At 34.5% G+C, this 10556-nt stretch overlaps 1 pseudogene; it reads left to right on the top strand.

Moving 5' to 3' along the window:
* Window positions 1–2328: 2328 nt before the first annotated feature.
* Window positions 2329–4118, top strand: LOC138325228 (uncharacterized; annotated as a pseudogene).
* The last annotated feature ends 6438 nt before the right edge of the window (window positions 4119–10556 follow it).

Genomic DNA, 10556 nt, shown 5'->3' with positions numbered 1-10556 from the left:
ATATGTAATATTTTATACAAGACATTAGTTTATCGTTATAATGAGGGGTCATTATATTCACCATGATTGTGTTATGTTATAAATACTCTAAACAGTCGTGGCTTTTCAAATATATCGACCCAACAATCTGTTAGGAACATCACTGGGTTCACGAAGTGGAATAATTACATTACAAGAATGGCAGTCCAGAATTCACAAACACTCTGGCTGCATAATGTAAGGATGCATACAGTATACATTTGAAATTTGAAAATTATTTGAATAATCTTTCTTGGCAGCAAAGACAGGCCTTTTGTAAATTTAGACTAGGCAACAAGTATTTTCTTCAGAGTAGTAATATTTGTCCCCTATGCAATGGCGACAATGTTGGAGATTAATTTTACTATTTGATGTTCTGCCCCTTTTTCAATACTGAACGGAAAAATACATATATTTATACTTACCAAGATACCCAGATTTGTATAATTTGCATGCACTTTTTCAAGTGGCGACATCAGAGGTATAAGTCTTGCTAATTTCAGCAAATTTATATTGGCAAAGTTTCCGGTTTAAAACATTAAATAGTTTATTTACAGTAAACATAATGTTATACCGGTAATGATCAATCAAAATTTGATCACATAGTAACTTATATCAAAGCCACACAATATTTTTCCTAGTCATTGTTTCTTTTTATTGTTAGATTTACATTTTTATTATTTACATATATGTTAGTTAATTTCTTTTCTTTTGTTAACTACCTGAACTGTCTGTAATATAAATACGAATACATGCAATCTTGTGTTAAACATGTTGATTATTGCAAATTAAAGACATTGAATTGTATTGACTACGTATTGGTCAACAATGTCATGTCATTCACTGTAAACCAATTGAGTAAGTGATGAACAGTACTAAATTGCTTTATTCTCTAGTCATTCTGTCAAATTAAAATATGTCAATCATCGGATTTTGCGCGATTGGTTATTTTGTATACACATACACACACAGTGTTGGTAATCGTAACACGTAATACTATGTTCAAAAATAATTCTGGAAGCAACATATGAGAAGTTTTCATTATGAATAATACAATATATACCCACAAATATTTTTGACTTGTAATGAAACAAGTATGTCATAAAAAAGGAAATGTACAAATACATTCTATTGTACCCGCATAGAACTCCCAAAACGTTTGGTATGGCTACATTGTATACAGGTCATGCTCTAGGTTAGAAATTACTTTGTGTTTAAACAAAAGGCAAAATACGGGTGTAAAGAATGAAATAGAAATATATTATGAACTTTAATTATTTGTCCGTGAATTATACCAAAACAATTTCGTCCCTGAAGCTTATCATAACCACATTTATGCATCATTTAGATTTAATTTGCACTAAAATAATGTACAACTACTGTGTGTGGGAATGAAATCATATACCTCAACAACATAACGAGTTATACATGTGAAATAATGTGAAAAGTGAAGGAAATGTTGATTTGTAAGTAAATTTTCCTATGTCCGTGAAGCATGTCTAAACTCAAATTGCCGATCGCATGATTTTTTGCAGAATGTTCTCCAAAACTACTAAGATTTCGTACACGAGAGGAAAATAAATACCAAACCACAGATAGTGTTAGGCTATAAATTATTATAAGGATTGAATTATAATATAAGCTGTTCTACCCGGAAAATATATCTGAAGTGGCAGGATTTTCGCCATCTTTCCGTGAAATGTTTCATTTTGAGTCACGTGATCCCCCACCCTGTCAAATGATTTCTTAAATAATTGTGGAGGATACACATATCATATAAATGTATGAAGAACTAACGAATCGTATCGCAAATGTGTTAAAAACAACGAATACTTTAAATATTGTTAATGTGAAAAGAATGGGGTTTAAACTGTTTAAACGTTATTTTAATTTTTTTTGTTATAGTTGTAACTTACAGGAAGTAGAAAATGATACTAAAATTATTTTAACAGTTAGTTTTCTTACGATTTAAGTATTACATCATATCCAATCATTCACACAAATACTTTCAATCTTTTGTAGCACAGCAGTTATGATCTATATTATCAAGTCCATCCATAGTAAGCAAAACTTTCATTTATTTGCTCTGACAACAAGAGAAGATAATGATAATGTATTATCGATCCGTTCATATCATCCCATGTAAGGTATAATGGTTACCTATAACAGCGAGTACATGTATATACTCACTACCCTATGTGTTACGGGTATATATGTGTATAGATTGCTGTGTAATATCTATTTTTAACCCAGTGGAATTCAATCAGCCAATCAAATCAAGTAACCGATTGTAATATCTTTATATAGATTATGTTTGTGAACATGGTTCGTATCACTGTATACTATATAGTCAAGCAAGAAATTTGACAGCATAATATGACAATTGTGTTTCTGTTCTTACAAATAAGGAAGGGACATCACTTACTTATCGGCTACTATAAACATAATGGCGTCGACTAAACGAAAAGCGGGTGACATGCCGAAGCAGCCTGGGCTGGCAAAGCATGACAGTGCTGTGCTCGACCTAGCCTTCGCCTTAGACTGTACTGCCAGTATGGGTAGTTATATAGAAACAGCCCGGAGAAATATAGAACATTGTGGAAGCGATTGTGGCTAGTGAGACGAGCGACGTGAGACTGGGCCTGGTTGAGTACCGGGACCATCCGCCAAACGAAGCCACATTTGTCACGCGTCCTCATGACTTCACGAGCTCTGTGTCTAGTGTGAGGAAGTGGCTGGTGGGATGCAATGCCGTCGGTGGCGGGGACGTTCCAGAGGCTGTAACGGACGCCCTGCATGAGGTACTAAAACTATCCTGGAGAGATAATGCTACGAAAATATGTATATTGATCTCGGACGCCCCGCCACATGGTTTGCATTCGGATATAGACACATTCCCAAACGGTTGTCCAACAGGATTGGACCCAATGGCGATAGTTCGGAAAATGGCGGAGAAGGGGATTACGTTGTACTCTGTTGGCTGTGAACCTGCAATTATTCCATATAAGGAGTTCTTTACTGCCATCGCTTTCCTCACAGGCGGACAATACGTGCCTCTTCGCAGCGCTAACGCACTCACACAGATTATCATAGGAGGCGCTCAAGAAGAAATGTCTCTTGAAAAATGGATGGCTGAGGTGGATCGAGAAGTTCAACAAAAAACTGAAAATGGCAAGGAAGTGGATGAGAAAGTTGTGGCGAAGAAAATCGCGGCAAAGTTAAAAAAGAAAGGAGCGAAGTGCAAAACTCTGAAGAAAAACAATGTTGCCCTTCAAGAGGCATCTATGTTTTCCATAGTATTGTCCAAGTGTAAAAGTATGGCACAAATAAAAGGCAAATTTAAACTGCCGGAATGGCCGTTATTTGCTGTACCTAAAAAGAAGACAACCACAACAAGCAAAGGCAAGAAGCATTGTAAGAAGAAAAGTGTATCAAAGAAAAAAGGAGTGAAAGGAAAATCGACGAGTTGTCGGAAACGAACATCAACCAAGACTGCTGGAAAAGAGGATAGCGTATACAAAGCAGTGGAGAGCACAATATCCCATTCACAGATTCTAAGGATGGTGAGAAAATCAAAAGCAAGGAAGGGTACAAAATAACAACGAGCACAGAAATGATACTTTTTACTGTGATATTGTTCTGCCAATGACGTCGCTGAACTGTTGACGTTAACGAAATAAATTGTAAAATGTACTTACATTACATTATGTCGGTAATGGGTGAGAAAACTCTGACAGACCGCAAGTAACTGTTAGAAAACTCCGATGACTAACGAGAAATCAGTAAAAATCAAATCAATTTGTTGGAAATTGCATTTAACAGAAATGATTAACTTGTATCTGATTTTATCAATTATCTTGATATTTAAAGATTTTGAGGGTTTTATTAATTTTCAATGTTATTTTTGACATTATGTCAATAAATAAAAGAAATAATATTCTTTGATCAAATAATATGCAATTTAAAACACAAATATTATTGACTGATTATGATTAAATATAAATTTTACTATTCTGTGAACAATTTTGTGACATTTATAACAATTATAATTTTTAATTATTTCATTATATTTATTGTCGTGTCTTAGATATGAAGATTAAATAAAGTAATTTGAGTGTAAAAGAAGAGTGTGGACACTTTCGGGAATATGTGACCGGAGATGAATGCATTCTTTATACAGTTCATTCTCTTTAACAAATTGCAACATTTTCAAAACCTCAAGAGTCATCATATATGATATTTATATCCCACTATAACGTTACGTTAGCGATAATAAAAAGATAATTTCACTTGTCTATGAACGCTGGAATAACCGTAAAGTGTTATTGATAAACAAACGGCAACTTGTGTTACGTAATATGGCTATATCAACATTATCTCCACTTGGTCATTATTTCGTATCTAGACAATACCAGTGTGGCAGAACGCCTTCTCTGGAGATCTTCGGCCTTGTCTAGCCGTCTGGGCCCATTTTAATTTGGCTTTAATGGTTTGTGTATCGTTAACACATCATGGAGGCAATATCTGTACAGTGTCATCATACCAATTACACGAGGCTACAGTAGGTCGGGTCTGTATTATAATAAAGCTGAGCTAGAGCTTTTTAGTTCAGTGAATTAGAAGTATTGTCATCGATATCTACTGTTTCCAAATGGTACATGTAGCACAATTTCGACTTAAAATCTTAACCATAGTGAATGCTGACATGGAGCTTGGCAGTTCGGATAGAAATATTGTCCCTTAATATATAATATTTCCAAATATACAACGATGTCGACTATAATCTCTACCATTTTGATGGTCAAATTTAGTCATCCGAAACCCATATTTCGTCATCGGCACTCCAATTCCATTATATAATCCCAAAAATTAGAACAACGTCTAAAATATCAAATACCCTACGATCATGTTTAGACCGTCAAACAAAAATGCGAGAACTTTATTTCTTTGGCTAGGAAAATTAGAAAATAACGATACAGCGAAGGTATTTTATCTCCGCAGACAGCTTAATTATAAAGTGTCTTTTCACTCCATTATATAAATCTATGGGGGAATACGTCTTACATGAACATCAAGGTGTCCTGGATTAGTTTGATTTTCAGTATACTGTAAATTTACTTATTCTCGCGGCGATTGCATTTAGTGTTTTTTCAAGACAATTAATTTCGCGACTGAGAGCTCTTTAGTTCTACTTTACCCTGTATTTGAAACAGTTTCGCGGCGATTTATTTTCGCGATTTCTTATCGTCCGAGGAACACGCGAAATTTTATCGCACATGAAAACAATTTGTTTACAGTATGAACATCTTGTATGTACGGAATAATTACAAATGTTTCAAATAATCATCATTAGCTTGAAGATTAATGAACACTTTAGGAAAGTGTTATGGTCGATGTCACGATTGCTCGAAGAATTTGCAAATTGAGATCAAAGGCGTGTTAGAAGTTAATTGGAATACCTTGAGGTCTTCTTGGTGAAATTTAAGACTTTTGACACAGCATCAAGAGTTCAAGGTATTTACATAGTATGTATATTCCGAACAACATTACACGTGCTTGGGTTATTTTTAGACTGTGTCAAACATTCATTAAATGTTATTGGCTTCTTCGGCGAGACTACAGAAACAAATCAGACACCAGGAGTTCTAAAGACTATGATAAGATTTTCAAAATTAATATTAAAGTTGCCGTAACTTTCAATGTCCTGTTCCATTTTAACGTATCAGGAAACATATTTTGCAAAACAATGCTTTAAACTATATATTGTTTGAACAAGCTGTTGTTCATTTAATAATCAAATAATTGAATACTGTGGTATTGTTTCCGCTTCTTCTGAAAAGATAAGCAAACAAATGAAACTCATTTTGATTATAACTGCTTACTCACTACAGAATACCCTTATATGTTCAGGTACAACAAGGAGCTATGAATATACTTGTTTTATCAGACCAGCTTATCAATCTTCTTTTCATGCATGCGTTTCCATATAAATGTTGAACCTTTTTCATTGATCTTACATTTTTAGTTTTATGCTATAAAAATATAATACATAATCTACCAATCAAGATATTGTGCTGAATAATTATATCCTATTACAGGAGTAGGTCTCTCGTCCCTATCTAATATGATACCTTGTCATTCGTTTTAACTGACATTTCGATGGTAAATCTTTGTTTTAATAACAATAATGAAGCTTTTATCTTATCTTTTTAATGTGTACTCATCACACAATGGAGTAATAGAAGGTTATGGGTGATTATGGGGTTTCTTATTTTACAGCGAGGTTTTGAAATGTAGGTCAGCTTTAATGTCAGTTCATCCAAGAGCATATTCTGAGAACCAATGTCATTGTTAATACATCACAAGTTTCAAAAAGTAGGTAATTATAAAGTCCATGATTAATTGGATAATCAAATGTTTAAAAGAAGGTCAGTGTTCATTGCTGACCCAGTTAATACTTGACTAAAGGTAATATCACGTTCGTTATATAAAAGATTATCCGTAAACATTATAAGTAAGCAGTTATATAGTTTATTCGCCAAATACTATAAGTCATTAATACATATTTTACTCTCATATTTACAAGCACTGCAATTTACTCATATCGACTGAGGCTGTATTGCATGGTTACCCATGCAATTCAAAATTGTGACGTCACTGCGTCGTAAAGAGGCAAACAGTGAAGTATTTGCGTGGACATATCACGCAATTTTTATGTATGGAAAAAATCAGGAGAACTGACAGATACCACTTTCGTAAAATTGCTGCAGATTCCGAAATGAAGGAATTATTTAATTTTAATATTGTAATAAAAATGTCGAGATATGGAGAAAAACAACTTTCATATAGATGTAAAGGACAGGGATCGGGGTCACAAAATGTCTGCTAGTCTCGTGTTTTACAACATTTTGTTACCCTAGTGTAGAATACCCCTATCCATCATATCCACATACGGAAGAGTCTTATAAATGTAGTACATAATGTCATGTTTCGGATGGATTTTAGCAAAATTTACTGACAGGATATGGTGTTTTCGTCACTGCCGATAAAGAAACTGAAATTGAGTAATACACAACACATCAATAACGATAACAAATTACTTTGTTGTTTGTCCCTTTGAACTTATAACCAAACCGTATCAGTCGAGGAACACTGCCTCGGTATTTGCATCGGAGACATTATAAAATCTGCACGCGATCAATTACAATGTCCTTATATGATCCGTCATTGGCCATATCTTAACTAATGGATATTAATCTTGAAATGCCTCTTGATAATCGTGTCATCTTCGTTCGATAATATGATTGGACTCCGGAGTCATTTATTAAGACAATATGTTTCCTATAAATCTCCATAACAATTTGCATTTCCTTCAAGCCAAAACAAATGTGAATTTTATAGGATGGAAATTTCCTCACAGTTCTATTTTTTTTGTATCCAGCAAAAACAGTTTTATCTGAATGATTTATTGTTTTTTTGTGCAGTTTGATTGCATTGAATCTCTCGTGGCCATTTGTAGAATCGTTTGACGGGTTCAATGTTGTCGTTTTACATGATATAGTGCAACAATTCATTTGTCATTTGAGTGTATCTTGAAATCTGAGGAATCTGTTCCTCATTCCCAGCTTATCCATATTGGACTAAAGTGCAGAAGACTTTAACAAATTTGTTACATGAGAGGAGAACATGTAGCAGCCAGACCGGGATTCGAACCCGGGACCTCCGAAAACTAGCCGGATGCTTTACCATTGAACTACCTGATCACCAATCATCGACCCAGTCCAATACCACTGCACTTTTCCCTTCCTTTTCAATATCTTCGCCCTCGAAGACATACAAGACCCTTACAACAGTATCGTGGGTATTCAGTTGAGTGCCAAATTATTTAACGTCGTTATAAAACAACGACAGCGTTAAAGATATATATATTTTTTTGTAAATTGTTAAAATTTATCTTATGGTTTACTAACCATGATCATTATACCTTAATTTCATTACAAAGAAAATTGAGAGTACAATCAGAAAAAAACAGCATTTATCTAGCCTTAGTAAGAACATGACGACTACCCCCACTGATCTCTCCAACTTTCGAGCCAGTCGTTAAGCTTTATTGTAAGTATATTGTAATGCAACGTTGATTAACTTGACATAAAATATGTGTCATATATCAAAAATAATATTCTGCTCTCGTTGCAAATATTTTTCTTTTGATCTTTTTTTATAGTTCTTTCTAAATACGTATCTATTTTTCCTAATATGGCAAGGAGAGGACATTAGTCTTTTCGAGAAATCAATGATAACAGACAGCAACGTAAACTTAGCCATGAAAGTAAGGATCAGACTACGTGTGCTATGAGAACAAAATCTGGTATGACGTATTAAGTCTAAAATCCATGTCTGAAATTGAAATTTTTGACATTCAGAAAAATTAATCAGACTCATTGTTCATGCCTTGCAAGCCAATTAAATTCCTGTAACAGCATCCGCAGACAATTAAGCAGCCATTGCTCTCTACGAACCCTTTAATGCATGTTTTGTGGTGGTTTTAAAGATGAAATAAAGGATCTTAAGTGTGTGTTCATTTTATGTGAGATTTCATGAAACTAGTGTTAGAAGTTTTTATTTGTTTGAGTCTTGCTTTAGGTTATGTTGCACTAGGTGGCATTCGCACAAAAAAGCACGGACGAAATCGCCGGATACCAAGCGAAATACGGGATTCAAAATAATAATTTCTATTGACAGTCACTCTATGATATCCTACTGCATGTTTTAACTTCACAGCCAAGAGACGAACTCTGATTATCAGTTGTATGTCTCCGCATAGCCGATTATTCCCTAGTTTCACATGACATTGATGTAATCGCAAATTTTGTTTTAATGTGTCGTATTTTTCATTCTCGCGAATCAAGATGAGCTTTTGATATGTTATTCATCTCCAAAAGTTACCTACATTTTAGTAATTGCAGTACTTTCAATGCATAGGTTTTAATTTTACATACACAAATAAGAGTTGAAAATGGTTTTGCAGTACTGCAATAAATATTATAATTACATATATTATAGTGGAGTGAAATGTGTACATACGATCAGACCATGGATCCAAATTGTGGTCTTCAATTTCATTTCACATTTTACAGTGTTATTAGGAATTGTAAAGTGATTTCTACAGATATGTTTCCACCTAAACATACTTAAGGCACAAAAAACAAAAATTTTACGGTGCATAATTTCTGTGTTGTTACCAACGTTTATAAGTCATCTGAAACCATTTGAATGATTTTCACTGCTTAATAGACCCTTTGCCGGTTTCCAATAGGTTAGTGATTAGAGTGATATCCCTTGAAACACAAAAGAGTTCCACTGGAGAAAACTTTGTTTTTTCTCATACTCGGATACGAAAGTAAGCTCAGTTGAAATGCTGTGTTCGTTAAAATTCAATTGTTTTTGCTTGTATTTGGTTGCTACACCTCTGCTTGATTAAATCAAGGTGAGAGATATGTGTAAAGGCTTTCAAAATATTGATTTAGCAATAACTCCGAATTTATCGTGCGCACATGCAGCCTGTGTCGGGCATAGCGAAACGTTTAATTTATCGGATTTAACTTACCTTTACAGTACTTGATATATATTTTCATCTGCATTTTTATCTGATTTTGTGACTCTGTTTATAAGCCTGTTGTATAAGTACTTTTATAATTTGATTTGTTTGTTTGCATCGGTAATTTTATCGTATGCGGATAGCGGTGATACAACGGAAGCAAACTCTCTTTTAAAGTATACACCTGACGTATATTACGCTTATCTATAAACTTTACTGTACATGTTTACTCTATTTGTGTTGTAATCAAAATACTTCAAGCTCTCTAATAAATAATCCATAAATGCACTTTTCTGCTTATTTATTTCATTATACAGATCTACAACTGAAGAAGAGAGACCTGCATTGTCAGAACTTCGCAGACACAACAGAGAAAGGTTGAAACTTTTAAGAAGAGCTGAAAGGAGTTGGCGATGAAGGAAGAATATGGAGAGCATGCGTATGATTCACAGCCAACCCTTTCCAATTTACATCACACCTCCTTGGCAGCAAAGGGTCTGGAACATTGAAAGCAGAGAAGGAAGATGTCGAGAAGCATCTGCACGACATGCTATGAGGGATGAGGAGCTTGAGAACAACGAAAAACTCATTCGGCCAGATGAACCAGAACATCTGGTTGATGAGTCTGAACAAAGGTTGAAGGAAGTGAAAGATGTCATCAGGAAAGCAAGAACAGCATCATCACCAGGCCCCGATTATCTTATAGAGTATACAAGAATTGTCCGAGGTTGACAAAGTAACTATGGCGGCTCATGAGGATAATATGGAGAAGAGGAAAGCTGGCTAATCGTTGACACAAGGAAGAGGGATGCTTCATATCAAAAGAGGAACAATCTGAGACACTCAAGCAATTCCGGACCATATCCTTATTAAACATCGAAGGAAGGATATTTCTGGTAATATTAGGGAAGAGAATGACCAATTACATTCTGCATAACAA

Source organism: Argopecten irradians, chromosome 6 (assembly GCF_041381155.1).
Source record: "Argopecten irradians isolate NY chromosome 6, Ai_NY, whole genome shotgun sequence".
Taxonomy (NCBI): Eukaryota; Metazoa; Mollusca; class Bivalvia; order Pectinida; family Pectinidae; genus Argopecten; species Argopecten irradians.
This window is presented reverse-complemented; position numbering and strand designations above follow the sequence as displayed.